At 32.9% G+C, this 24,388-nt stretch overlaps 2 long non-coding RNA genes across 2 annotated transcripts; both read left to right on the forward strand.

Moving 5' to 3' along the window:
- Positions 1 to 19,174: 19,174 nt before the first annotated feature.
- On the forward strand, positions 19,175 to 20,380 carry LOC134719726 (uncharacterized). The gene is made up of 3 exons (XR_010107684.1): positions 19,175 to 19,268; positions 19,698 to 19,781; positions 20,291 to 20,380. It is a non-coding gene; the product is annotated as an uncharacterized LOC134719726 (long non-coding RNA).
- An 831-nt stretch (positions 20,381 to 21,211) lies between these two features.
- Positions 21,212 to 23,025, forward strand: LOC134719727 (uncharacterized). Its single transcript, XR_010107685.1, has 3 exons — positions 21,212 to 21,507; positions 21,977 to 22,066; positions 22,472 to 23,025. It is a non-coding gene; the product is annotated as an uncharacterized LOC134719727 (long non-coding RNA).
- Positions 23,026 to 24,388: the final 1,363 nt, after the last annotated feature.

Raw genomic sequence — 24,388 nt, forward strand, 5'->3', positions numbered from 1 at the left:
GTTGTTGATACTAACTGTTTATGTAGAAGAAGATGTAAAAATTGTACATATACTTCCTACTTTCTAATAACTAGAACACACCCGCGAAATCGCGGGCATATATAGCTTGTGAACTGTTGTAGGATGATTTTTTGTAAGAGATAGTATGTATGGAGAATTACATAAAAGGTATCTCCCTTATTCAAAAATCCGATATATGTTTCCTTTTTGTAAAATTCAATTATATTCGTGTTTCTGGCCTACGACCAGAATTCTTCTCCTTTGCAACAATGCTTCTTTTGGTCAAAGTCAAATCAAATTAAAAATTTGCACCGTTTCAAACATGAAATAAATGTTACTGCTTATATATATACCCTTATTTGTCTAAAAAAATATGCTTCTATGACAATCCATCAGTACTTTTTTTATAGCCTTATTAACATGTCAATTGTAGGATTTGAATCATATATAAATGACTAATACCGACTAAGGCTAATTTGTTGTATTGAAGAATTGTTAGCTATACATGTCTGCCTGGCATGGTTCATCTGACCTTGACTTCATTTTCATGGTTGATTGATCAATGTTTCCTTTTCTTGGTTAATGTTGAGTTTATGTGACAATTGTAATAAAGCTTTATATTTAGGTCTATCAAGATAGTATCAAGGATAAGTAAAGAAGGCGAGACATTTCAGTGTGTGCACTCTTGTTCAATATACAAGAAAGAAGAGTTACCTTTACCACTCTCCTTTTTGTCAATTAAAGATTTTTTCTCAGTCTTTAATTTTCTTAAATAGTTTCCCTTCTTCATTCCCAGTGCTTCATAATCACACTCCATGTAGTATTATCTCGGACAACTTTTCCTCGGATCCAGTGGCTTGGATAAAATCCTACAAAACAAATCCGACACAAAAGTTAATAGTCTCGGGCTAGCGTTAGTGATGAACCCTGTAGCTTTGGTTTCAGAGATATGAACCACAAACTGCTAAAAGTACATATGTTAGTTTAAACATATTTATTTATAGTGGATTGGGAAACTGCAACTTTTATAAATTCCTTTCCACTTTGCGAGTGCGAGTGCTGCCTTGTAGCGGCATAAGCCTACTCTTTTTTCGAAATCTACAAGGGTGTCTTTAACGTGCAAGAGATATATGTAAGAGTGCATATGTATACTATGCTTGTCAAGATGGTTCATTGTGTTTGAATATGATAGGTCCTATCATTTGTCAAGGAACTGATGTCAAGAATAGTGGGTGATGGTTGACTATTATCCTCTTTCTTGACATCATATTACTTAACCTCAAGACAAATGTCTTAATGATTTCAAATATGATTTGTATGCCTTCTACACTTGTTGCAAAGCTGACTAAGATGATCATAATGACTTGACCAAATATAGGGATATAGCAAACCCACCAGAAAACTCACAACTCTATCAAGTCAACAGTACTGTTCAGTTAGTGGTACCAAAATTTTCAATGTAGCTTAAGCAGAGATACTTGTTACCAACTATATATGATGGCTAATCACTCTATCTTGAACATTATATATAATAAATAAATATTTAAAAAAAAACCTTATCTTCTATTTCTATCAAGTAAAAATAACTACATAGATTTATAGAATCATTAACACCAAGGAAACCATGTCCAGTAATGAGGCACATACTCCAGCTGAAATTTTTTATATCTCCAGTTGTGACTTGACAACTCTGTCACATGTCTCAGACATGACAGACATTCTCATTTAAACATAATTATGTTTGCTGTAGATAATTCAAACATCAATATGCAATACTTTAATTTGTAGGTCATCAACTTTCAACGTAAACAAAGTCCGAGGGCTACACGAGATTGGCGAGAGAAACGATTTTTTTTCATTTTTTTAAACTACAAAATGCAACATTTGGAATTTAATTTTGTTTGTTTCCATTACAATGATTAAGTTGGTACACATAATTTAACATTTTAAGTGTTATTTTAGTAGAATCTTCCTCAAAATCAGGAGCACCTCAATTTATGAGTAATTATCCACTAAAATAACACTGAAAATGTAACATTTAGTATATGATAAGTAGCTAGGCTCCCATTTAAACTAAAAAAATCTTAAGAGTACTGTCACAAGAATTGGAAAATGGCTTCAGCCTGCAGTTCAGTCGTACACTATTAAGATTTCAAAAAATATTGTAGTTGTTGTTAAATGACAGAATTCAACTAGTTGAATTTTAGATAATTAACTATCAACTCTAATTGAATGTTTAGATTTAGAAGATGCAGATCTCTTCCATTGGTCTTAATTGAATCCTAAACTAAGAAACGAAATTACACTAAACAACAATTGATTTCTTTATTGTCAACCTTTCTATATGTTTCTAGCTGTTCTTGTTTTCATTCTTTATATGAAAACTATCAAAACATACCCTCCCCTCTCCAAAAAAATGAAATAGAAACAAGGGCCATCTTCCCCCTCAGAGCTATTCAGCTATTATAACTGGTTGCCGGTATTTCAACAGGAAAATGTGATTATGATGGAAACTCATCATTCTACGTTTACGGTTTAAATACGACGAGGAGACTATGCAAATTTATACTGGACGTTGATGGAACATTTCTATACGTATTTGACTATTCGTTTATTGGGTGGTAATCCGAAACCCACCGATGTCACATGCCGCTGGAATTTTAAGTAACTTATGGAGTATTTTATTTGTCAACGTATTATATAGCATGTTCAACATATTTATGTTCTCCTATTTGTTTGCTATTTTGCCCTTCTAAATTACTGCTGGACTTGTCTCTAGCAAACGCCTTACGTTTATTGTTATATTTGTAATTCTCATCGGATTTTGTCAAATTTGTTTACGTCTTTTTTATTATATTTAGGTGTTTTTGAAAGAAAAATTAATCACTGCCTTTATTAATTAAATTTAATTTTGTTCGATAATTTACGTTTAAAGTTGGATTCATAACAAACTGAACATATATATATATTAAGTTAATTGTTATAAATAAGTATTGTAATATACATTGTGTGTAAACGTAATATCAGTATTTAGTTCTAATATAATCTTAAATGAATCCTAATTCTATCTTACTTTTGAATTACAGCTTTTCATATGTGACGTCATGCTGTTTCAAATTATCCACAACAGACCAAAATGACGCAAACATTGACAACTATAGGTCACCTTTCGGCCTTCAACAATGAGCAAAGCCCATACCGCATATTCAGCTATAAAAGGCCCCGATAAGACAATGTAAAACAATTCAAACGAGAAAACTAACGGCCTCATTTATGTAGATAAATGAACGAAAAACAAATATATAACACATAAACAAACGACAACCACTGAACTACAGGCTCCTGACTTGGGACAGGCACATACATAAATAATGTGGCGGGGGTTAACATGTTAGCGGGATCTCAACCCTCCCCCTAACCTGAGACGGTGGTATAACAGTACAACATAAGAATGAACTATAAAAATTAATCATGCCTCACATCCCGTAGCTGTTACAAATAGTAACGCCCATCAAGGGCCAGCTGTTAGAACTGTTGAGCTGTCCTAGATTAATGATCCTCACAATTTGGTGGATTCTAGAAGGTCTAGGCGGCTCCATCTCCATGGTATCTCTCAATGTAATCAAAAGATCTAACATGGTGTCCTGAAAGAATGGGTTACAGCCCAATTAACCGCTCCTCTACCAGAGTTCTTAAATTGTTCAAGGAATGAATGGAGGTCATTGTTAGGAAGATACTTACCATGTTCTAAATTTAAAACCGACATTTAACAATCAGAAACTACTTTATCCGACATTTAACAATCAGATCGGTATCGGAAACGGACACGATCCACAACTTGTCATATAGCAGTCGAAAATAAATGGCATTTTAAAACAAAGCCACGCTTTTATGTTTATTTTTAAACCTGGTAAATTTAAATCAACAAAGTGCTAAAACGTCATGCTGCCGTGCTGGCTATAGAGACACCATGTATATCCTCTGGCTCTGTATTTTACCTTTTTCATAAAACAAACTTGTTAAGACCGTACGGTAACCTATAGTGTAAATGTTTATGTCATTTTGGTCTTTTGTGGATAGTTGTCTCATTGGCAATCATTACAAATCTTCTTCTTTATCTTGTACAATATTTTAATACAAACTTTACATCTTAAACATTATAAACTGTATCTAGTTACGCTCTATATAAAGAAGGTAGTGTTCTTTATGTTGTTACATTGTTTTAAATGCTGTTCTAGAAAGAAGAAAACGTCCACGTGTTCATATCAGTTACACGTTAACTTTGTTTCTTACCTAACCGCAGGAGATGACGTTGAGGAACAACAAACATCTAAATTCACAATTTCTGTACACTTCATGACCAGGAAGAACTCCTTGGTGATCCTTTAGAGATGAAAGAAATCTTCTTTGAAAAACTTAAGTTTTCAACCATTTTAATAATGTTGTTGATTCCTTTATAGTTATGTAACTATATATTTTTTATGTCAACTCATGTAGCTACATACCTACGGTTTTTTGTTTGTTTCTGCAACATCATAAATACCAGGACTAAATTTAGTATATACGCCAAACAACAACATTCATTGCATTAGTGTTGTGTCAAATATATAATCCCTATTCACAATCAGGGATGTATAAAGCTTAAAAGCAGTGTACATGCTTGCCCCATTTATCATGTTTTTTTTTGGTTTAATCTCTGTGAGTGTATTAAGCTACACACTTTAAGAGGTGGACCATTATTATTAACTTTGCCCTAAAATAATCTAAAATCTTTCTCAGAAACAGCAAATATAGTTATAATACATTATTATTAAAATTATCATTTCATATCAAATCCATCAGTCCCAACTATGATGTTTAGTAGATGGTTTTCCAATGTAGGGTATTTTGATTCTGTGAGATCTGTCTTATTGAATTTGTGATTGATGGAGCTCAAATGTTAACTGATAACAGGTTTTCACTTTGATGATCAAATTCGAGTATTCTAAAGTCTATGTATTCCAAAGTATACATCTGTAGACCCTCACTTCCAACATTCTTCATACTGATATTGATGTCCTTCTTTAAGCAACCAACAATCAATCCTTTCTTCAATTGAATCTAAATTCACCCAGTTAGCTGTGATCCTCTGACCTGTTAAATGAAACATGGACCCAGTTTGTAATCACATAAAAAACATGACGGGTGCCACATGTGGAGCAGGACCTGCTTACCCTTCCGGAGCACCTGAGATCACCCCTAGTTTTTGGTTGGGTTCGTGTTGTTTATTCTATAGTTTACTTTTGTTTTTCTGTTTGTCTTTTTCATTTGTAGCCCTGGCGTTGTCAGTTTGTTTTAGATTTATGAGTTTGACTGTCCCTTTGGTATCTTTCGTCCCTCTTTTGTTATCAACTTTTTCTCTTAGATTATTAAAGTGTATACATGTGTTTAATTAACTGATAAAATTTACCCCCAATGTCTGACTTGAAGGAAAATATTTAATTTCTTAAAAAAATATCCAAATAATGAAGAAATAAAGAAATCACAAAATCACACAAAACACTACATAATAGAAAATAAACATATGCATTATATTGAGCAGAACAAAGCTACTGACCAAATAACCAAAAGTTTTTTAGTTACAAAAGACAAATAGTCCACAGTACTTTAAAAATGTGTCATTATAATAGTTGGCACCAATGTCTTAATAATAGTTATCAAAGGTACCAGGATTATAATTTAGTACGCCAGACGCGCGTTTCGTCTACATTAGACTCATCAGCGACGCTCATATCAAAATATTTATAAAGCCAAAAAATTACAAAGTTGAAGAGCATTGAGGATCCAAAATTCCAAAAAGTTGTGCCAAATACGGCTAAGGTAATCTATGCCTGGGATAAGAAAATCCTTAGTTTTCACTTTTTCACTTTTAATAAAAGTGTTAATAAGATAACTGATATATATATTACTGGATTGATTGATTGATTGTTGGTTGCTTAACGTCCAGTGGCAAATATTTCAGGCATATTCAGGACGAGAACAAGTTCAAAATAAATACAACAGGTAGGGCTTATCATAATAGAGGCCATTTGGGCTGATGACTACATGAGATTTAAGCAACACGAACTCCACCAAAGTCAGGACAAATAATGGAGTGGTATCATTAAATGGTGCCCTGAAAAACTTTTACACAATATTAATTGGGACATTTATATACCTAGGTTGAGGCTTTTTTTGCTTCACCAAATCAAGCAGCTCGGTCTTTTTCATTTTCTTATCATACTGAACATTGCTCTTCTCCAGTCATGCCGAGATCTCTGACTTGTTGCTGTTTGTGTTTGGTACCCGTGAGTCAGGATCTAAGTGACTGTGATACGGAGCATTGTCCATTACAATTACAGACCGAGGAGGCAGTTTAGAGAGAAGTGTATCTCTGAACCACTCTGTAAAGTGCTCCTTATTCATCTCGTCATGATAATCAGAGCTGTTGGTTTTCGACTCAATTCGGGGATTAGGCCTTGTTGAGAAGAGCCAACATCTAAGATTATCAATCTAGTACCTTTGCCAGAAGGTGCTTTCCGATGGGTACCTTTACAGTGTGGCTCAAAGACAGACATGGACGTGCTGGGAACATCCAGCCAGTCACCCTTTACTACATGATTGGTGTTCAACCAAGTCTCATCTAGATATACAATATGACGCCCTTGCTGCCTAAACTTATGTATTTTACGAAGATATGTCATTCTCATGAGAACGATGTCCTCTCTCTCCGACACAAATCTTCTGCTTGTCGCATTCTTGTAGAACCTGAAAAAAAAATCATACATGTATATATTTATATATTGTGTATTTTAATAATAGATAATGCATTTGTTGGTATATTTTCTAAATAAGGTAAAGAATGTATTGTATTATTTTCAGGCTGTTATTATCAATCATTAAGTTACTGCCTCCTAAGCAATACCTTAAGTATGTGTAAAGTGGAATCTAGATGACTGTGATGTATTCTGGTAGCTTGGTGAATTATTTGCAGAATTCATGAGTCTTGTAAGTATGATCAGCAATGGGGAACTTAAATGGAAATCTGTAAACTCTTGTGCCACATTGTTAAGTTTAAATATTTTCAAATGTATTCTTTGTTTTCATGGACCTGCAGTACAAGTATCATACTGATTATAATTACATCAGATGTATGTTTCATTATAATACATTATTCTGATTGGCTAATTGCACATCACATGTTATTCCGTAAGCAATTGCATGAGACAATAACATTTCATTCATGATGACACGAGGTCCTACAATAAAGTGCACAGGTGAATATAAAAATTAAACTTCATGAAAATCGTGTTTTTATAATCCTAGCTAAAATATGTAATTATAAGTATTGAATGCTTCTTTTTATAACTTTATAGGGATGTGGAAGCGTTGACCGTGCGTACATTTTTAGAATGAAGCGCTTCCGACCAAATAACATCCCAATAAATTTACAAAAAGACGCATTCAATTCTTAAATATGCATTGAAATTAAAAATAATACTTGTTCACCTGTCCCATGTTTTTGACAAGAAAGATTAAATACTAAATAAGTACCAATTAAATACACCTTCAGCATATTTTATATCTGTTCCATTACAAATTATAAAAAAAAATAATAGGAAACATTTCATACCCGTAGCTAGGGAGGTCAGAGGGTTCCTTTTGAAAACAAATAATGACTGTTCAAGTCAACATTCTGTTCCAATTGTGAATGTTAAATTCGAGTTTTTGAGGCCAAATAAGCCCCCTTTGCAAATTCCTGGCTACGGGCCTGTATTTCCGAGTTTCCTATAACGTCTATTATCACTGAACTAGTATACATTTTTATTAAGGGGCTAGCTGAAGCAGTCCTCTGGGTGAAGGATTTTCTCACTGTATTGAAGACCCATTGGTGGCTTTTGGCTGTTTTCTGTTCTTTGGTCTGACAGGTTTTTTTTTTGACACGTTCCCTATTTACATTCTTTATTTTATTAAATTTTTGGGTTAGAGATTGGATGACCGGTAAAGTCAAAATATTGGGAAATAATTACCGAAACCCCAGTAAATGCACTGTTCTCGACACTGTAGATATGGAAATGTCAATGTCTTTCTTTTTCAGAGCTTCCTGCAGCTTTGGCATGGTCACCGACTGGGATTTCTTGTGCAGATCATAGATGGTCCTCCTCACCACACCTTTGTCGAAATCATCCACCTTCTGAGTCTTGGTGACAGTTTTCTGGACATAATCCTTGTGAATTGACCTGACCACATCCTGCACCGGATCATTTCCATTGATGTACCCTCTCAGGGTGGACTGTTTAATGCCTGTAATTTTAATTGAGAATGATTTATACAAATTTTAACAATTTTGATTTATCAATGCAATACATGAATTGTTATTATATATTATGTAAATTATGTTTTACAAAACATCAATATTGAAGACTTTCAACATATATTTCATCAATTTTTGTTTTTGCTGAATTTTGATGATGGAACATAAAAATGTAATATCTTGTCTAGACTTAAGGCCAAAAAAAATTACTACGCAGGGGTGTTAAGGTCGTTTCAAGAAAATTTCCATTTTTATACACTAGAAAAATCATATTGAACTCAGAGTGATTATATTTTAGAAATACTGTTTTGCCGTTCGCCATCACGTTATTTCACTATGCTAAACCTTGGTAATCTAAAAGTCGTAAAGACCCTATGATATTAAAATTTAAGGAAGTAAGCAAGATAATTCTTTTGCAATCGGCACACGTATATGTATGTGTAGTTAGAAATGAACATTTGGTTACGAAAACCCTTACAAAGTATAACGTCAGAGTATCCCCCCTTTTTCTCTTCGTATGCATGGTGATTCTTTAAAGATTCATGAACAACTTAAGTATGAAAATGTGAAAACAACAACATTATTTTACATCTTTAATGTGTTAATCTCTAGTTAGAAACTATCAAAATGTCGATTATTTCTTTCCCGGCGTTTTCACACCGAAAATGGGAATAATCCATCTGTCATGATCTAAATCAATTCAGTGTTTAAATGTCGCCGAGTAAGGACTGAATATTATTCATCTATAAAGATTGCATTGGCACACCCCGTCAACATTTATTGATCTCTTTAAAACTTGGCATATTTATTCTTGAAAAGCTCACGAATACGAAGATTGCTGTTTCTTGTTTTTCAAATGATTACAACATTTCTAAAATTGGCAAAATAGTTGACTTTTGGTGTGGCCACGGTTGGATTGTATGTCACTTCTGTTACTGTGGATTCATTTATTTTCGTGGGTACCAATTTTCGTGGATCAAAGAAATCTTGCATATTCGTGGATATTCGATTTCGTGGTTTTGCAAAAGTTTGCATACAAGCCTATAGAAAATTTGTCTTTCGTTGAACATTGAATTTCGTGGTTCACCTTTACCCACGAAAACCACGAAAATTGGTATCCAACGAATAAAAATGAATCCACAGTATTTTCTATTGTAAAAGGGCACATTTAAAGAATGAAACAGCTGTTACGTGAAAGATAACATATTTATCAACCAAATACAACTTTATTTTTATTCATTTGTCTAGTTCTATGGGGTGTGCCAGGCTTTTGAAGTTGGACGTTCACACGCCATCTTTGAATGGTACCCGTTACCATGGCAACCAGGTGGGGGGTTCTGAGACACCTTAAATTAAAACTTTGGATGATATTAGGGATGATATAAATAAGTTCTGGGTATGGAAGTTTCTCGACAAAAAATCTAAATATTAAATTTCAAATTTCATTGATTTTCATATGAATAAATAGCCGATTTACTCTCGAACAGCATTAACCTACCTGCGTATTTTATAAAGTTTTCTCGTGTATATTATTGAAAAATATACCTATATGGTCCAAATACTCGTATGGTCCGGCCCGTTTATAACCAAACGAGTATATACTCATATGGTCCGACCATACGCGTACGGTCGGACCATATGATTATACGCATATGATCATGACCATACGCGTATGGTCCAAGTACTCATATTGTTCGGAATATATACAACTCGTCTAAACATCAACCCAACAATGTTAGATCTGAAAGAACGCAAATTTTTTTATATATAAAAAAAAATATAGGACTATGGTGTTGATTAAAAAATAAATATATTCAAGACCCTTTTGTTTTCAAATAATTGATATTACCAATAACTACCCGGTCGACTGATCTACAGGATCAGTTCTACAGCAGAGAAAACTATGGTCTTGTAAATGTTATTAATCCTCTGTTTAGTGAAGTCTATGAATTAAATAAGTCACTGCATTGTTTTCATAGTTGGTATACATTTGCTCTAAATATATTTAAAGTGACCTGTTTAAATGCTGAAGTTTTTAAAAATAATGATAAACCATTAAAATTAAATGTTCCTCAAAGATGAAGTTTAAACAGATATCACATGAAGTTTCCACAAAAACAGTCTTTATAAACTTTCTTCAGTTTATAATCTGTTCAAAATTATTTCTATATAATCAAATAAAATCTAAGATTACAATTGAGAATTATTTACCAAAAGAATCAAATTTTAAAACAATTAATTTATAAATTAAGGGTTAGTGAGCATAACCTAGAAGTTAATATGGGAAGATACAGAAATGTACCCATAGACCAAGTATTATGATACCTTTGTATGGTTGTAACAGTTGTCGAGTTGTTGCAAGGGATCTTAACGTGCTCTTTACACGAGGCATCGGATTTCACGTCCCCCTTCTGACCGGACGTGTCTGTGAACTTGATACATCCCGCACAGTCAAACGGACGCCCCACTTCGGCAACCGATTTGCTACCGGTCGGGAGAAGACCAAGAGACCATATTTCTATACCCCAGTCACCCTTGGGGGTCCTGGCAGGCTTATTTATACTTATACTAGCACAGTTCAAAACATTTAACCACATAGAATTAATCACAGTTTCAAGATTGTCTATTGAATAATGAAGACTAGGTTATTTAAAATAGCGAAGCTCTTCTTTGATGTAGTATATAACAATAACCTCTTGATACACATTCAATATTAGAGATGATGGATTCGTCTAGGAATTCAATAAACGACAAATTATTTTCCATTACCTGAGTGACGTAAGAAAATATACCCGTCACTTCACGTCCTGTAAACTATTAAAAACAACACGTTATTAATTTCTTGCGTCCGAAGCGCTTTTCTGGATTTACCTTCATCTGGAACGCTCAAAGCCAAACATTTGAAATCCGAAGATGTATAAGTACCGAAACCGTTGAAGAGCTGTATGTCAAAAATACCTAAAATAAATAGCCAAATTCATCTAAAGCCAACTTTGCCTGAGGGAGTTGAAACCTTAGTTTCTTAAAAATTTATAAATTTATAAACGGACAATTTAAGTAAAGTTTGTTTAATCATGTCAGGCCCAAAATACTGACTACTGAGCTGATAATACCCTCGGGGACTGATAGTCCACCAGCAGAGGTATCGACCCAGTGATGTAAAATATTGAAAACAACACGTTATTAATTTCTTGCGTCCGAAGCGCTTTTCTGGATGTACCTTCATCAGGAACTTTAAAAGCCAAACATTTGAAATCCGAAGATGTATAAGTACCGAAACCGTTGAAGAGCTGTTTGTCAAAAATACCTAAAATAAATAGCCAAATTCATCTAAAGCCAACTTTGCCTGAGGGAGTTGAAACCTTAGTTTCTTAATAATTTATAAATTTATAAACGGACAATTTTAGTAAAGTTTGTTTAATCACAATTCTAGCCTCGGCTTTATAAATGTGCAGTGCATGTGAATTCATTTGTGGTAGTAAGTTCAAACTTAAATCTTAACAGTTAAAATATTAAATTTAAATATCTCCTCTTAATCAAGGGACGACATCAAAAGTTTGATGTAGGCTAAAAAAAAACTCAATTCACATGTTTTTTTTCATTGAAACACCGAAGTTGCTAACGGATTATGTTTCTTTCTGCGCTTTCCCTTTGTCGACTTGCCTCTCCCTTTTAACAACGCATGAAGAGGACCGCTTATTTTGGCGAAATTTGCAATAAACCGCCGATAATATCCTGCTAATCCTAAAAATCCCCTCAATTCTGTATCTGTATTGGGTTTTGGCCAGTTCGTGACAGCCTTGATCTTCTCATCGTCTGGTGACATACCATCGGCAGAAATCAAATGACCAAGGTATCTTAGCTTTTCCTTAAATTACTGAGATTTTACAGGTTTAACTTTAAGGTTATTCTCTCGGAGTCTTGATAAAACCATCTCTAGACGTTCAAGTGTCTCCTCAAATGTTCTGCCAAATACCAAAATATTGTCCATCAGTCGCATAAACGTTCCTGGGCTTCCGGTAAGTCCAAATGGCATCCTAAGATATTCATACAGTCCTCCTGTTCCTACTCGGAACGCTGTCTTCTCTACATCTTTCGCAGCCATAGGCAACTGATAATATCCATGGGCAAGGTCCAAACTACAAAAGTACTTTGCAGCATTCAGAGCATCAAGAGCTTCCTCAATTCTTGGCAACGGATAGGCGTCTTTTCTAGTTTTAGCATTGAGGCCTCGGTAGTCTACGCAAATTCTTAACTTTCCATTCTTCTTTGGGACTAAAACAACAGGTGCTGCATACGGACTTGATGACTCGCGAATTACTCCCATTTTCAGTGCATTCTGTAGGTATTCTCGGACTTCCGACCACTGATTCGGAGGAATCCGTCTATGCGGTACTCTGATTGGTACGTCATCTGCCGTTGGTATTTGATGTTCTATTTTATTACAAAATCCTATATCATCTTCGCCTTTACTTAATGTGTCACTGTATTTTGATATTACGTCTTTTAATTGCAGTTGCTGTTCGCTTGTTAAAGATCCGACATCCATCTTTCCCAAATAATCATTGTTGGTAACAGGACACACTGTTAGACTGTTAACTTCTGCTGTCTTTTTGTCATGTGCGGAGTCGTTTTGGGTCATTGCACATCCAATCATTGTTTTGGGTTTTTATTTGATGTTTGTGTTGCTATATTTGCAAATCTGGACAGTATGTTGTATGTGGATTACAGACGTTAATTGTTTTCTTTTGAATTCTTTTATTTTCTTTCAGAAAAAACGGTCAATAGATATAAAAAAAAAAAAAATTCCCACAACAGCTTTAAAAACTTTTGAGTCGGGGGTCTGAAGGACGGTCGATCGGATGACCGGAACCACAACATTTTTTTAGGCCTAAGTAAGTCATCTATTTTCTGCATTAACTCCTGCATTAATTTCAAACCCTGGTTTTATGCAATACTTTGTAATGCACAGAGTTCGAAATAGGTGCTGGTCCAGTGGTCCGGAACCAGTAGATTTTGTCAGCTGGTGGTCTGGCGGACCAGTTGAAAATTTTCGATAAAAATCTCTGATTGCATCACAATCTCAGTTGTTTACAATACAAATTACCTGAAAAATCAATTACACAGTACTGGAGGTAATGCAATTGATTAAATTAATTGCTATCTTGGTGGGCGTTCTTTATAATAAACAAAAACTTTTTGGATAATGTTAAACCACCGCTCATTTGATACACTGCCAGGTATTTAAATGAATATTTCTGGACAGCGTTCCAGACATCCACTTGGCACCCTATGGTCGCCATGAAGATGATGATGTTGAAGACAATGACGACATTTTTACAGTTCTTGGTCCTGATTTTGATAATGAATACTATTAACTTTTATCACAATCACATACAATAACTTCTATGAAAAATGTATAATATATGTAAACAAAGGCACCACAATAAAAGTAAACATCTTTAATTTATGTTTGACTATGTTAAATGTCATTTTTGCAGGACCAATAGAATTTTCAGTCCACTGGTCCGGCTGGCCGTTACACAAAAAAATCTGAAATTCAACCCCTGAATGCATAATACTATCCACACACATCTGTGTCCACTCTTGTTTTCATTGTGTTTGAAGATGTTAATCCTATAATCCCTACAAATCAAACATTTGAATAAACTATATTGCATGAAATTCATTCGATACATTTAAATAATAAGATATATATATATAAACCTATAGTGTTAAAATTTGAAAAATGTAATTGGTTTGACCACATTGAAAAATAAAAAAATAAATTCCGACTTTGACAAATATAAACGTAACATCCCCCCCTCCTCCCCTTAATGATTGATCCCTAACACGCTCATTCTACATGTTTTTTTTTTCTTATCTCTTTTCAGCTTTCAACAACAGCCAAGGTAATGAAAATTGAAATCCCTAAAGTACAAATGCTCTATGGCAATCCTACAAATCTCCAAGACATAATTGTGGTGGACAACACCAACCAAATAAGAATTACGCTATGGGATGCATAAGTTTCAAGTGTGCAATTAGATAAACATATAATTTTGAAAATTTGTCAGTGAGGAACTTTAAAAATGAAACATATCTCACAACAATATGATGCATATTGCTGATGATGTTTCTGAGCTGGGACATTTAGAAAAATTTAGTGCCTTTCCATATGAAAATTTTATGCAAAAACTGAAGAAAATGGTGCATTCTGGAAGGAGTCCAATACTAGTACTGTAATTTATACATTCAAGTGAAAATATTTAAAAGCCCACTGTTATGCTTTACATTAAATGAAACAAATTCATAACTCGGCAACATATTAATTCAATGATAATAAAAGTTACAATTTGAGAATGTAACGGCACTACACTCTCATTTTCCAGTGGCAGTCTAAATTTCCCCGACCATCATCCTAAAGGGCCTATGACAACCTACCTATTGTATTTATTGTGAGTTTGTGAAAATAAAAAAAACTTCCAACTGCTTTATCATAAGATAAGGTGTGCATAAAGTTTTTTCACCAAACACAAATAATATTCAACTCATTTTCTCCTGGTTTAACCAAAACCTAAGGACAAAGTCACATACATGAAGCTCCCAAAAAAAACAAATTTCACCCTAATTTAACTGTCTAATGAAAAATTTTAAAAAAGTATTTACACAGTATGTTTAAGATGATCTAAGTCATACCTATCTTAATACAAAGAAATAATGAGAATTGTTTAAAAAAAGACAAAAGAAAAATAATAACACCAAAAAATTACACTGAAAAACAGGGAATCCAACAAGGTAGGGGGACAACACAATGAAAATTGAAGGTTGATAACTGCGTCCCCATATAAATATATTGACAAAGAATACTGCTAAAATATGGTACATATGTTTTAAATTTAGATATCTAATGTTTATAGATACCCTCATTTTCCAGTGACCGTCCAAATTGTCACGAATATTATCCCAGGTGGCCTCCATTGTATCAACCTACCTGTTAAATTTATTGTGAACTTGTTCTCGTCCTGAATATGCATGAATCATGTGCCATTGGACGTTCAACAACCAACAATCAATCAATCAATCTAATGTTTCTATAATAGTATTGTTATCCATTAAGTTTAATACTGACAATAAATCATCATCATTTCTTGTCCATTCGGTTTTTTACACCTTCAATGTCAACCGCATGACCAACATTGCTACTAAATGCATGACAATAGAAAACAGAGAGTAGCCAGCAAAAATCTTCAAGCAAAGAAAAGAGTGAAACAATTACAGGTAGACAAAAGGAAAAGAAAGGGAAGTGGTCGAGTTGGTAGCACTGCTGAAAAGATTCGAAGGCTACATACCGACAAAGGAATAGAGTAGTTGCAGTCAACAAAATCAAGGTATTCAAACTAGCTTTCTCTTTTTTTCGAGCCTGTTAGACATGGTTATCCTAAAGTCTATGTTGATTTTTTTAGGGACACCAATAACTTTCTCAAACCTACATGGAATTTTATGAAATTGAAACAAAAGCTTTATTTATTATGAAACTTAATTTCAGGCTTTTAACCTCGACAACAGCTTTCATCTGAGATGATTTTTTTTTTTAAATGAGATTGTTATTATTTTAGGTACATATGCAGTTTGAACCGAAACACCTTTTTTTTTTTATTAAACTACTATTCCGAAGACCCGTATTCTGACATTTTTCTTATTGGTCCATTACTAGTCTAAAGCATGAGACAAGTGGCTAACCATGCAGACTGCATATGTAGTTATTCATTGTATTCAATATTCTTTTTATACGAAATTATACTGGGTTAAAATCATTAATAGCAGAAACCTGTTCATGCATTGATAAAAATGAATAAAATTTAGTTGAACACTACATGTACATTGCAGCTCACATTTTCATATTTGTACATTCAATTTGTTGTCAAGGATAATGAAAATGAACTTTAATTATTCAGGAGTAATTCTAATTGGTGATTTACTGAAAATTATTCTCTTTATTTCAGATGTTAAAGTAGAATGTAGTTGTAGGTTTTAAGGATGATTCAGTGGCAGTGGCACACAAAAAATGGCTAGGAGAAACATTGAAGGGGTAAGAACTGACAGAAACACATTATTTTAGCTATTTAAAGCATTGACTGCTATGCACCCAAAATCAATTGTTGTAAATTTGGGCAATAATAAATCTACTTTGGAAAAGGTACTCACATTTACAAAACATTAAACAAAAACCAAAAATAGTTGTCTGAAATAAGTAGAAACCTATTTGTGAAACCAGTAAACAGTTATCACATGTAGATTGAAACAAACATATCATCATCATATGCATTAAATGACAAAATATCTAATTTATCGATAAATAATGAAATTGTTGAAAAATGCCCAATAGAATTATTTATGAATGTCCAATATTTTAAGGGAAGAAACAATCAGCAAACACACATTTATATTTCACTATATTTTTCTATATACATATAACTTTTTAGAAGTATTAAATGTTAAGATATTATCAGTGTCTAATTTTTTTTTCCAAAGGAAACTGCCTGTTGGTGGCCCTTTAACAACCAGCGTGCCAGAGCAAAAAAGGGGGAAGTAACTGACGAGGAAAGGTGGGTGATTTATTCTGTTTGTATATTTGCATCTACAGGTACAGAAATTTTATCTTATTAAGAAGTTAGAAACACGACTATGTTTAGACTATAAGAGCTGAAACCCTTTACTTTGAGCTCACAAGCTAAATGAAATTGTTTAATACTGTAAATTTATGAAAGCTATTGTGATGTCAGAACTGTGCCACTTGTGCCATAGATTTTATATTGAACTTTAAATATAAAAATTTGATGATTGTTTTGAAAATTAAATAACATATCTTTAGCCAAACTAGAAAACTGATTGTGCTTGACATTTTATAACACACGTAACTATACATTGTATACAAGTTTGTTTTATGTCTTTACAAATTAATACTGATTCATATGAAATGGCTGTAATGAAGTCAAAGTTAGCTTTAGACACATCCAATGTAGAGAGTGAGGATCAGGGGGAAACCCAGAGAGACAGCATTGTCAATGTCCAACGTATTGTGATTAAATGAATGCAATTATTACAAAAAAAAATGTTGCAGATTACAAGTTTGATACACTGGCATCCCGTGTAACTTAGTTTTAATGACATTTTATTGATATGAAAAGAAATATCAAGTCATCAATTTTGCCATTTTTGGTCCTTATCTGGCCAGTCTGTGTACCCAGGAACATATCTATTCCAAGGTGTACCTTATTTAATGTCCATCACAATAAAACTCCTTTTAAAGCACATAAACACTAAAATAAATATAAAATTTGACATGCATATGTGATTTTGATGTTGTCAAAGTACATAAATGTCCCCCCCCCCCACACACACAAACACAAACACACAGAAAAATGTCATTATTTTACAACAATAACTCTATTTTTTTATTTATAATATATAAGTATTGCAAACTTTATTTGTCCCATTTTTTTCAAAGTTTTAGATCATAATTAAATGCATCATTTCTTTAAAAATGAAAAATTCTCTTTACGGATTCTTTGATTTTTTTTTATATCGAAATGCTATCAAAAATATGCAATAACATATTTCCGTATATATTTACCAAACTGTGAAATGAAAGTTATACGAGTAGATAAGCTTATTGTTAACATTGGAATAAAATCTCGGTTTATTTTTGCTAATTTATTTCATTGATATATGTTGCATATGCATGCCGATATAAAGCTTTAAACAAACCTGAATTTCTACAAAACCTAACCAATGTAAAACATGTAAAACTAATATCTTCTCTTTTTCTTTTTTTTTTCTGATACTAGGTTTTTGACCAACCCACTAGAAGGGTTTTATGGAGTCGGGGGAGTCCAAAAACTATAGAGACTCCAGTTGTAGAAGAACCAGCGGTAAGCGAAAATTTTACTTTACTGAGTTAATTTTGTTACCTTTTGGTACTTCCATGTTTAATAAACTGTCATGATTTAAAAGAAAAACAAAACACGCAAGAATGGGAGCTAAACGTACAAAAGACAATGATGTAGATAGCGAAACGTATATTCAATTGTTTTTTATTGACGAATTTTGAACTTATTCACGTCATGAATTATATCTAGCTTCAATGAACAGGTTTGTTTTAAAAATGTTGATTCGAGCATTATTTATCATACATTTCTATACATGTATGTATATGTTAACATTCCATTTCAGACTATAGCCTGGGAGTCAAAAGCTCGCAAGAGATTATTTTCGCCGGGTCCATCTTTTGGAACCATGGAATCGTTCCTGGATCTAGCTGTGGTAAGATAAATTTACTTTAGCATTCGTAAGCTTTTATGTACAAACTATTTTTAAAATTGATTATTGATATACTAAATGTTGAGAATTGGATCCATTTGTACATTTTCAGGATAATTTATTGATATCGTTAGTTATGAGAATATTACAAATAAATAAAAATGAAATACACCCAGGAAGAACAATAACCTACTTGACTCAAAAACTAACTTTATAATCAAAAGAAGGCCTAAGGCGTATAAATTCATGATACAAAATCCCTACACGCACAACACAATATCCAAAGCAAAGGATCAGTGCTTGTATTGCTGTTCTTTATCTCAAAGTCACAGTTTAAAATAAAAAATCTTGCCCTAAACTATGGAATTTTATGTTAAGACACAGTTTTTTGTTTTCTCTTTGTAGTCAATAGAAAGGCTTTATCCAGAAAAAGAGAGAATTGAGGCAGAGAATCGCAAGCTAAAACAGAAAGTGACCAAGTTAAAACAAAAACTGAACAATCGAATATGGAGGCTACCAGACCAAGAACTATTAAAAAGTAGTGTTGTCAAATTGTACAGTTTTGACTAAGCGGTTACTGGGACAACCTTTCGACCGATTAACCGGTTAACCGGTAGTTTAGTTCATGTTCAAAGGGCTTGAGTTTCTCATGGAATTACTCTTCAAATGCATTGTTTAATGATACTTTGAATTAAAGTGTGTCCGTAGGTATTATAAGCCTTGGCTTTGAGCTTTCCTGGTGAAATTTGTTTTTACTTTCCAAAATAAAACAAATGTTAATTACATGTATACAAAGAAGTTAAATGTATAGTACATTTTTGTCAATATATGACTTTTCTATTTTGAAAGTCCCTTCAACAATATGAAAGGTAAATAATCCAATACTACCATACATACTATGGCGTTTGTAATAACTTCAGGTTGAGAATATGAAAATCTTGAAAAGCTTTAAACAAACCTGAATTTATACAAAACCTAACCAATGTAAAACATGTAAAACTAATATCTTCTCTTTTTTTTTTTTTTTTTTTTCTGATACTAGGTTTTTGACCAACCCACTAGAAGGGTTTTATGGAGTCGGGGGAGTCCAAAAACTATAGAGACTCCAGTTGTAGAAGAACCAGCGGTAAGCGAAAATTTTACTTTACTGAGTTAATTTTGTTTCCTTTTGGTACTTCCATGTTTAATAAACTGTCATGATTTAAAAGGAAAACAAAACACGCAAGAATGGGAGCTAAACGTACAAAAGACAATGATGTAGATAGCGAAACTTATACTGTAAATTCAGAAATTATTGCGAGGTTTTTGTTATTGCGGATAATGCGACAGATTTGTAAACGCAATAATTAAAACTCGCATTTTGTAATATTTTAACTGAATAAAGCATGAATTTTCCCAAAATCGTAAAAAATAAAATCGCATTTAAGTTGAAATTGACAAAATCGCAATAATAAATGCACGCAATAATTTCTGAATTTACAGTATTCAATTGTTTTTTATTGACGAATTTTGAACTTATTCACGTCATGAATTATATCTAGCTTCAATGTACAGGTTTGTTTTAAAAATGTTGATTCGAGCATTATTTATCATACATTTCTATACATGTATGTATATGTTAACATTCCATTTCAGACTATAGCCTGGGAGTCAAATGCTGGCAAGAGATTATTTTCGCCGGGTCCATCTTTTGGAACCATGGAATCGTTCCTGGATCTAGCTGTGGTAAGATAAATTTACTTTAGCATTCGTAAGCTTTTATGTACAAACTATTTTTAAATTGATTATTGATATACTAAATGTTGAGAATTGGATCCATTTGTACATTTTCAGGATAATTTATTGATATCGTTAGTTATGAGAATATTACAAATAAATAAAAATGAAATACACCCAGGAAGAACAATAACCTACTTGACTCAAAAACTAACTTTATAATCAAAAGAAGGCCTAAGGCGTATAAATTCATGATACAAAATCCCTACACGCACAACACAATATCCAAAGCAAAGGATCAGTGCTTGTATTGCTGTTCTTTATCTCAAAGTCACAATTTAAAATAAAAAATCTTGCCCTAAACTTTGATGGAATTTTATGTTAAGACACAGTTTCTTGTTTTCTCTTTGTAGTCAATAGAAAGGCTTCATCCAGAAAAAGAGAGAATTGAGGCAGAGAATCGCAAGCTAAAACAGAAAGTGACCAAGTTAAAACAAAAACTGAACAATCGAATATGGAGGCTACCAGATATTAGTCGTCTACGACCAAGAACTATTAAAAAGTAGTGTTGTCAAATTGTACAGTTTTGACTAAGCGGTTACTGGGACAACCTTTCGACCGATTAACCGGTAGTTTAGTTCATGTTCAAAGGGCTTGAGTTTCTCATGGAATTACTCTTCAAATGCATTGTTTAATGATACTTTGAATTAAAGTGTGTCCGTAGGTATTATAAGCCTTGGCTTTGAGCTTTCCTGGTGAAATTTGTTTTTACTTTCCAAATTAAAACAAATGCTAATTACATGTATACGAAGAAGTTAAATGTATAGTACATTTTGTCAATATATGACTTTTCTATTTTGAAAGTCCCTTCAACAATATGAAAGGTAAATAATCCAATACTACCATACATACTATGGCGTTTGTAATAACTTCAGGTTGAGAATATGAAAATCTTGAAAAGCTTTAAACAAACCTGAATTTATACAAAACCTAACCAATGTAAAACATGTAAAACTAATATCTTCTTTTTTTCTTTTTTTTTCTGATACTAGGTTTTTGACCAACCCACTAGAAGGGTTTTATGGAGTCGGGGGAGTCCAAAAACTATAGAGACTCCAGTTGTAGAAGAACCAGCGGTAAGCGAAAATTTTACTTTACTGAGTTAATTTTGTTTCCTTTTGGTACTTCCATGTTCAATAAACTGTCATGATTTAAAAGGAAAACAAAACACGCAAGAATGGGAGCTAAACGTACAAAAGACAATGATGTAGATAGCGAAACGTATACTGTAAATTCAGAAATTATTGCGAGGTTTTTGTTATTGCGGATAATGCGACAGATTTGTAAACGCAATAATTAAAACTCGCATTTTGTAATATTTTAACTGAATAAAGCATGAATTTTCCCAAAATCGTAAAAAATAAATGCACGCAATAATTTCTGAATTTACAGTATTCAATTGTTTTTTATTGACGAGTTTTGAACTTATTCACGTCATGAATTATATCTAGCTTCAATGAACAGGTTTGTTTTAAAAATGTTGATTCGAGCATTATTTATCATACATTTCTATACATGTATGTATATGTTAACATTCCATTTCAGACTATAGCCTGGGAGTCAAATGCTGGCAAGAGATTATTTTCGCCGGGTCCATCTTTTGGAACCATGGAATCGTTCCTGGATCTAGCTGTGGTAAGATAAATTTACTTTAGCATTCGTAAGCTTTTATGTACAAACTATTTTTAAAATTGATTATTGATATACTAAATGTTGAGAATAGGATCCATTTGTACATTTTCAGGACAATTTATTGATATCGTTAGTTATGAGAATATTACAAATAAATAAAAATGAAATACACCCAGGAAGAACAATAACCTACTTGACTCAAAAACTAACTTTATAATCAAAAGAAGGCCTAAGGCGTATAAATTCATGATACAAAATCCCTACACGCACAACACAATATCCAAAGCAAAGGATCAGTGCTTGTATTGCTGTTCTTTATCTCAAAGTCACAATTTAAAATAAAAAATCTTGCCCTAAACTTTGATGGAATTTTATGTTAAGACACAGTTTTTTGTTTTCTCTTTGTAGTCAATAGAAAGGCTTTATCCAGAAAAAGAGAGAATTGAGGCAGAGAATCGCAAGCTAAAACAGAAAGTGACCAAGTTAAAACAAAAACTGAACAATCGAATATGGAGGCTACCAGATATTAGTCGTCTACGACCAAGAACTATTAAAAAGTAGTGTTGTCAAATTGTACAGTTTTGACTAAGCGGTTACTGGGACAACCTTTCGACCGATTAACCGGTTAACCGGTAGTTTAGTTCATGTTCAAAGGGCTGGAGTTTCTCATGGAATTACTCTTCAAATGCATTGTTTAATGATACTATGAATTAAAGTGTGTCCGTAGGTATTATAAGCCTTGGCTTTGAGCTTTCCTGGTGAAATTTGTTTTTACTTTCCTAAATAAAACAAATGCTAATTACATGTATACGAAGAAGTTAAATGTATAGTACATTTTTGTCAATATATGACTTTTCTATTTTGAAAGTCCCTTCAACAATATGAAAGGTAAATAATCAAATACTACCATACATACTATGGCGTTTGTAATAACTTCAGGTTGAGAATATGAAAATCTTGATCTCTGGCCGACAATTCAATTTGATTCATTTTCTTTCTCTAAAAATTCTATGAATGCGGCGATTTAAAAATGATTTTTATCTTTAAAATATTTATCTTTATCTGTTATTTAATTCGCTATTAAAATTTGTAAGTCTTTCTGCGTGTTGTAGTAATTTACTTGGTGCATACTTTTCTGTGAAATTCACGTGGAAATATATGAACATACCATTGGTAAAGAAGGTAGAACAACTCTGAAACCCAACTTATTGTTTAGTGTTGTGTTCGTAACATCTATCCGTATCTTTTTTGTTTCTATCATAAGAGAAATTGACTTACTGTTTGGTTACATTGCTGACGGTGTGTGTATAATCCGCATTTCCTGGTATATTTCTTCCCACATTTGATACACATAAATTTGTTATCAGTGTGATGCAAATTTACATGTTGGTTTAACTCTCTTTGACGATCAAATTCTAGATCGCAATACCTACAAAGGATTTTACACTTGCGACAATGATCGGAATATACGTCTTTTCTGTTGAACGTATTGTCACATTTACTACAAGTAAATCGTTCACCATTACTGTGAATAGATTTCTTGTGTCTGTTTAGTTCAGATTGTCGACCAAAGGTTTTTAAACATACATCACATTGAAAAACCATTTTTCTAAGTACCAGTTCCTTACAGTGTGGAACTTTCCTATATGATTGTGTAAAGGATAAATAAGATTTCATTGGTTGAACGTGTCAGATGTTCATGTTACTGTTTGCTATATTTGTTCAGTATGAGTCATTACTCGATACCTTCATTACCGGTAGTGTGATTATAGTTACCACATGTTGGTGATCAAATGTTTACATTACTTCGTCTAATATGAACATTGTTTTGAAATTGTTAGTATTTCCATCACAAACATATATTAAATTGTACTCTTTTTGTTATCTCGTTTATATCAAGCAACGAGAAATAAGAAGGTGTCCGATAAAACGAATGAAATTTCAAAAAGTACTTTTCCACGCTATTCATATAAGCAAAGCATACCGTATTTTTAAACAAAGCGAACGGAAAAATACTTCTTGAATTTTCATGTTACTGATTTCCCTGTGCTACACTGAACAATACTAGTAATAGAAAAGGCAAGACAGAATTCAAAATTTACAAATTTAATTACATAGTTTTGCATTATTACACATGAAATAATTACAACTTCATATTAACAAGTCAATATTTCACATAGAGTTCTTGTACATTATCAATGTTACCGTTCCATTCCATAACATGGTCGATATTACACATCGTAGTTGCAAGGTTTTTAGGGCTAACTGTATGAGAGTGTACGTTTTAGTGTTTACTTTTATTGTATTTGGTAGCTGAATACATAA

The sequence above is a fragment of the Mytilus trossulus genome, chromosome 5 (assembly GCF_036588685.1).
Source record: "Mytilus trossulus isolate FHL-02 chromosome 5, PNRI_Mtr1.1.1.hap1, whole genome shotgun sequence".
NCBI lineage: Eukaryota > Metazoa > Mollusca > Bivalvia > Mytilida > Mytilidae > Mytilus > Mytilus trossulus.